This window comes from Corapipo altera, unplaced genomic scaffold (assembly GCF_003945725.1).
Source record: "Corapipo altera isolate COAL_440 unplaced genomic scaffold, ASM394572v1 1, whole genome shotgun sequence".
Taxonomy (NCBI): domain Eukaryota; kingdom Metazoa; phylum Chordata; class Aves; order Passeriformes; family Pipridae; genus Corapipo; species Corapipo altera.
In genome coordinates, this window is record NW_020884873.1 from 957,882 (window position 1) to 963,881 (window position 6,000).

At 46.2% G+C, this 6,000-nt stretch overlaps 1 protein-coding gene across 5 annotated transcripts in view; it reads right to left on the reverse strand.

Moving 5' to 3' along the window:
* Positions 1-5,787, reverse strand: part of EPS8 (epidermal growth factor receptor pathway substrate 8) — a 136,051-nt gene extending 130,264 nt beyond the window's left edge. For 2 of the 5 annotated variants that reach the window (XM_027653717.1, XM_027653685.1), the window contains exon 1: positions 5,519-5,786. The gene's annotated coding sequence lies outside the window, so the exon portion shown is untranslated. Of the gene's footprint in view, positions 1-5,083; positions 5,172-5,518 lie in introns of those variants that run through there. The other 3 variants (XM_027653708.1, XM_027653700.1, XM_027653695.1) reach the window with 3 other exon arrangements.
* Positions 5,788-6,000: the final 213 nt, after the last annotated feature.

Consider the following 6,000-nt stretch of genomic DNA (forward strand, 5'->3'; position numbering starts at 1 on the left):
AAGAGCAGAGTCTTCAGTCTTCATGGAAGGAGCATTCAGAGGGATGAATTAAGCCCTCTCGATTACCCCAGAATGAAAGAAAGTGCTCATTAAACAAAGTTCACGTTTCAGGTGAAATAAAATTCACCAGGAGCATTAAGGGAACAAATCACAGCAGCATCACAGTCTACTTAAAGTTAAAATATTGGTAAAATTCGGGTAATCTTGTGTGTCACCAGGTATCTGCAAGTATTGAAGGGCAAATGGACTTCTGTGATCTCGTGTATTTCACATGATTTTTAGATCAAGATTTATGGAGCTGTTTCGGGAAGGTGGGGTACATTAAATACCATTTCCTAATGAGTCTGGGCCTATCTAATGAGCAACAAACAGGTACTGCAAACACCTCACTTTCAGCTTCAGTTTGCACTTGGGACAATTTCCGGAAGGTGAGTGGGAGGAGAAGGGAGTTCTGATGGGAGAAGCAGCAAGCCTCGTGCCTGTTTTTCTACTTGGTCCATCTTTAAAAATGCTTTTACATGCAGGAGCAGAAATGAAAGTAATAGACACAAATTCCCAGGAGTCATACCCTTACTTTCCAGTTACAAACATTCCTGTGCTACAGACATTAAGGCTTACAGTGAAACTCTTGCAGTAGATTTAGTCTGAAGCATCCGGCAGCTACAGCACACTCCAGCCCCCCACCCCAAGAACCAGCTCTGGCAGCTTCACCATTAAGTCAGCTGAACACAATTCCTCTATGCTTATGGAGGTCTTGAAAGAAACTGGATGTTCCCTTACCTGCATTGGTAATCTACGAAATCCAGAAAATACTCAAACTGTAACATTTTGGATTATTAAAAGACAAATCCTGTATCTCATCTAAACCAAATGCACTCTTAAAAACAAACAAACAAAAAAACCGAAAACAACAAAACACACACAAATCAAATCCCCTCCAAAAACCAAACACCATGTTATCTGTACAAAACCTATTTTTCGTAGGACTGAACATTCATAACCCCTATCCTCACTCAACAGATACCATTCCTAAAGTTTATGACTTTTTTTCTAAATATTCTGTTGAAATACTCAAAGGTTTCACAGCATTACAAGACAAAGGGTTCACCATTTTACAGCTCAGAGTTTTACACTGTTTGTTTTTGATTTCCTGCTTTCTGCTGTAGCTTTATAGAGAACATGACAATTTCCATGGCTGGTCAAAATGACAACATGAGTGAGGCTTTAAGAACAAAGGCAAGTAGAATCCCCTGTCACCACAGTAATGAAGATGCCTGTCACGCATCAGAAAACTACACAACAGAAAATCCCACAGAAATGGATAACTTCGTGGAAAATACTAACTCTGAACCTTTGAGGCTAGACACGTCTGCTAACTTTGTCTATCCAGAATGCATAAGGTTGCTGAAGTCTATTCATAAAAAGACAAAGATAATACATGCGAAGAAAGTAATTTGTAATTTGCTACTTCCATGTTAGATCTCAACCCTGTGGAGATTCACAGCATGCCTAACTTTAATTACTGAGACAGTGGCATAGAGAGGAAAGGGAAGAAAGGAATGGAAGCATTTAACTAGTAGCAATTCAAGGCCCTGAGTTGGCTAATATTTAAAAATTTCACTAAAACTGACGTTAAAATCAAAGGCATGTGTTACTGATTGTGGGCTTATGGTCACAGCTAAAAATGAAAACAGATCCTACAGAGCTAATGTTAAGAACATTTCCATTTGTGATTCATTTTTACCCCCCCAGTGTCCCTGACACGCAATTGGAAACAAAAAAATTAAAAAAAAAGTCCCTCCCCACAAAACAGATGTGATGGTTGCTTCTTCCCACATCATCATGGTCTTTCCAAGAAGGCTGTGACTAACTTCAGCAGGGAACAAGCAATTATGCAGGATCTCTGAGTATCAAGTGCTATAAAAGACACCTTAACATTCCATTTCAGTGACTGAAGAGCTCTGTTTTATAAACAGTTACGCAAATGTTTTCTACACATACCCCAAACGGTCTCACTGACTTAGATAAAACTTCCTACAACTTTATACCTGAGTTCCTCCATGGGCACCACAGGGAAAAACTCAGCAGTCATTCAGGACTGAAGTTCCCAGCAAAATGTAAAATCTTGGGATCCAAGGTGGAAAACTGAAATTCCTAGGTATCACAGTTAAATCAAGATCTGTACAAAACTGAGAAATTCAGCGCGTTAGATGAATAAATTGATAGATAAATCAGAATCCAACTCTGGAGTTAAGATAAAATGGCATCAGATACATCCCCCTCCAAAAGCAGGAATTCTAGCTTCTGGTAATGCAAAGGATTTAATACTGAAAAAACTGAAGAACTAGTACTGAGAACAAGATATGAGTCTCATATATTGAATTTTCACCTTGAAAAATATACCAACTTCACTGTTAATTTCATGGGTACTGTGGAAGTATGGCCCTACCACGAGGAAAAAGGGTATTTCAGGCATCGCAAAAATCAATGAAAAGCCTTCTAACCATGAGTTGTTGATTAGCCTCCTTGGGAATCCAGCTCAGGAATAGAATGATGAAAACTGAATCCCTACGGACAGAGGGGACACAGAACCAGATGCTGTTAAGTGAGAAAGCAGGAAGAAATCCTGCTTTCAAATGAAATGTGAGAAGCAGACCCATCCACATGCAGAAAACACACAAGCAAAGAAACTTTCTGATTCCTTTTGGATGGAGATTCAAGAATGGGGCCATGCACACTGCACCATAAGCACCACAGAGGAGTTAAGAGTCTTTTCTTTCTGGCCACCAGCCCCACTTCAGAGAGAGAAGACTCAGGATGGGTCATACACCAAAGGGCTTCCTTCTTCTGTCTGGCACAGCTAAAAGCTGTGTCCTCGAGAAAATCTCACACCATTGACCAGTCATTCACCATATGAGAGATGCAGGAACTGTAATTAGGAGCATAAGAGCAACAAGTGGTAGACACTGAAATCGAAGTTAGCAAACACTTTATCAGTGCAGTCTTCATCGTGTGGACTTCAAGTCTTTTCTCATCACAGTAATTTAGAAGTTCTTGTATATTTAACCTATTTTGATCCTCATCGATCCTCCAATTATTTGACCTGAGATGTTAGATTTTAAAAAGGTTTTACCCACAGGACAAAAAAAATGCAACAGTTAATGTGACTGATTTGGATTTACAGCTGGACTATGGACAGAAAGAAAATAAGTGCAAAAATTCTGTATTTTTTTTTTCATCTATGCATTTCACAGCAGAAGTAACTTTAGACTAAACTTGCCCTCTCTATTACTGCTATAAATAACACAGCACCTAATCACTACTGAGTGTCGTTGCTTGTGGGGTGTTACCTCCCTCCAAATAAATCTAATGGGATGCTTTGACTGCTTTCAAAATTACAGGCAATCAGAAACATACATTCTGAGCTATGAGAAGGCATAACTCAATACTGCAGCCATTATGAGTGTTTGACAATACAAGCCAGCTGGACAATTACAGTCCGAAGCCACTTATGTTTCCACAGTCTCTCCCAGTAAAAGCAACCAGCAGCTGCAACCTGCTTCTGTGGAGCCTTGAGCACAGTATCTCATTACCTGATGATACCTGCATGCTAATGGCGCTACACTCACTGTGAACTGTGAATCAAGAGGAGATGGGCTGCGTCTCCCTTACACCCTGGAAACCCTGTAAGCTCTTTGCAATCCCCACTGCTCGCTGAGAGGGTACAAACTCACTTCAAGCCTGGCCTAGGAGAGGCTTCTTCTCAAAGGGCAAGGGCAGCAGCATTTCCATGGAAAGGAGACGGGACGCACAATGCTGATTCAGTATTTCCAGTTGCTAACAACAAAAATAGTCATTTTTATGTTCTCCCATGTAAGCAACTTCTGTAGCTGACATATAGTCGTTGCACAATCACAAACAAGAAAGAATATGGTCAATAGGAGGGGAGGAGGACCTTATTTTTGATGATGGAGAGGCATAATTAATATTACTATTAATTATTAATATAATCTACGCTGCAGAGGCACGCGAGATCCATCATTTGGTTAATATTTCAGCAGACACAACACAGAGCAGCAGGACTTTTATCTTCAGTATTTCACCTCAAGTAAACAAAGCAGACTCCACAAAAGGTCATACCACTGCACGCCTGTAGCTCTGGAGGGTACGAGACCCATAAGCCAAGGCAAAGCACAATTTTTGAGTGGGAGGATTGGTTCCCAACCAACATCCTTAAGAAAAACTTGTTCCAACCTTTCTTCTATTGCCTGCTACTCACTGGCTTGAAACTACGGTTTAGTGGAAGCTGCGATGCCTAGCTTTTCATGGATACAATGCAACCCTACCCAGGTTACAAGGGGACAGGAACACCTCAGATTATGCCGCAAAATGCCACGAACCTGTTTTCCACCGTGTGTCCAGGTCACTTGCGCGCTGGCAGGGAGTGCGTGTCATGGCCATGAGAGGGGCAGGAGAAGGAAAAACGCCAGGGAAAGTTATCAGATAAGAGGGAAAGGGCTAAACAGCGGGGGAGACGAAAGACAGCGGGGGAGAGCACCGAAGAAACGCAAGCATGCAACAGGAATATCTCACCCGAAAGCTGCCCCTTCGCCCGATACGAGCAATACAGGTGGAAAAGCCAGCTCAAACACGGGGGAAGAAATACCACAATAAGGACTGAAAGGCAAGTCACCTGGTCGAAGGTGAGGCAGGAGGAGGGCACCGGCGGATCCTCAGCCCGGTGGGAGCCCGGCGGGCAAGGTGCGGCGGCGTTACCGCAGCGGGAGGGGGAAAATACGCGCACACCTACACACACGGAGAGAGGGACGCGGGTATAAAGCCACGGCGGGGGAACGGCGGCAGCAGCGAGCGCCGTGCCCGGCCCGGGAGGGAGTTCTCGGCCGCCCCTGCCCGAGCGGCGGCGGCTCCGCGGACTGGGGGGGGTCAGCGCCCCGCAGTTCGCCCCGTCCCCACCCCGTGCGCGCTGCCCCGGCGGCTTTTGGCGTCGCGGAACAAAAGTGGTGGTGGGGGGGGGGGCTCGGCGCCCGTGGGAAATCCCTCTCCCGCCCCGCCAGCCTCTTACCTTTCCCCCGAGCCCTCCTGCCGCCCCGCGGGGCTCCGGGCGGCACGGCCGGGGCTCCCCCGCTCGCCGCCGGCGAGCTGCGGGCAGGGGCGGGCGCGGGGGCCAACAAAGTGCCGGAGCGGGGCGGGCGCCGGGCACCGGGAGCAGCGGCGGAGGGAGCGGAGCCGAGCTCCCTCTGCCGGCCCCGGCCCCGGCTCCAGCCTCAGCCCCGTTCCAGCCCCGGCCCCGCGGGCTGTGCGGGATGTGCGGGGCCGCCTCGCCCCTCTGCCGCTCCCCGCCGCGCCTCACCGGGAGCTCACGCGAACGCAAAGGTGCTGAGCAGCATCTCCCGGCCCCCCCCCGGAGCGGCGGTGAAATACGGGAGTTGCTTAACGTCCCCGAAAAAAAAAAAAAAAAAAAAAAAACTCAAATAAAAAGCCACGCGATAAAACCTACCGACGCTCCAAAGAAAAATCCTTCCCCGGAGAAGTAGGTGTATCTAAACCACCTTTGCAACTAGTGGACGGCGAGAATGTAAGTCTCCCATCCTCGCCTGAAATCCCGGATGAAGTCTCCCAGCTGTTTATGTTGTTTCCATCTGGCACCACATTCCTCCCGACTCTGACCATTTACACGTGTCCTTCACTCAGCACAGGGGAATAGTCCCGTGTCCAGATACTATTGGCACGTTTACAGGTAGCCAAAGTCCTCACGCTACAGTCGTGATTTCTATAACGAGCCACTCCCCTCCTAAAATCGGGTTGTTCCACGAGAACCTCTGTTTTCAATGATTTCACTTTCAAATAAGCTTTTGCCTTTTATGACTCCAGAGAAAAGCTTGAAAATATAAATCTTTTGACAGCATCAGACACAGGAAAACAGCCTCCATTCAGGTAGTGCATAGGAGAGCTAAGCTGATTTTCGAGGTTCTGTTCCTG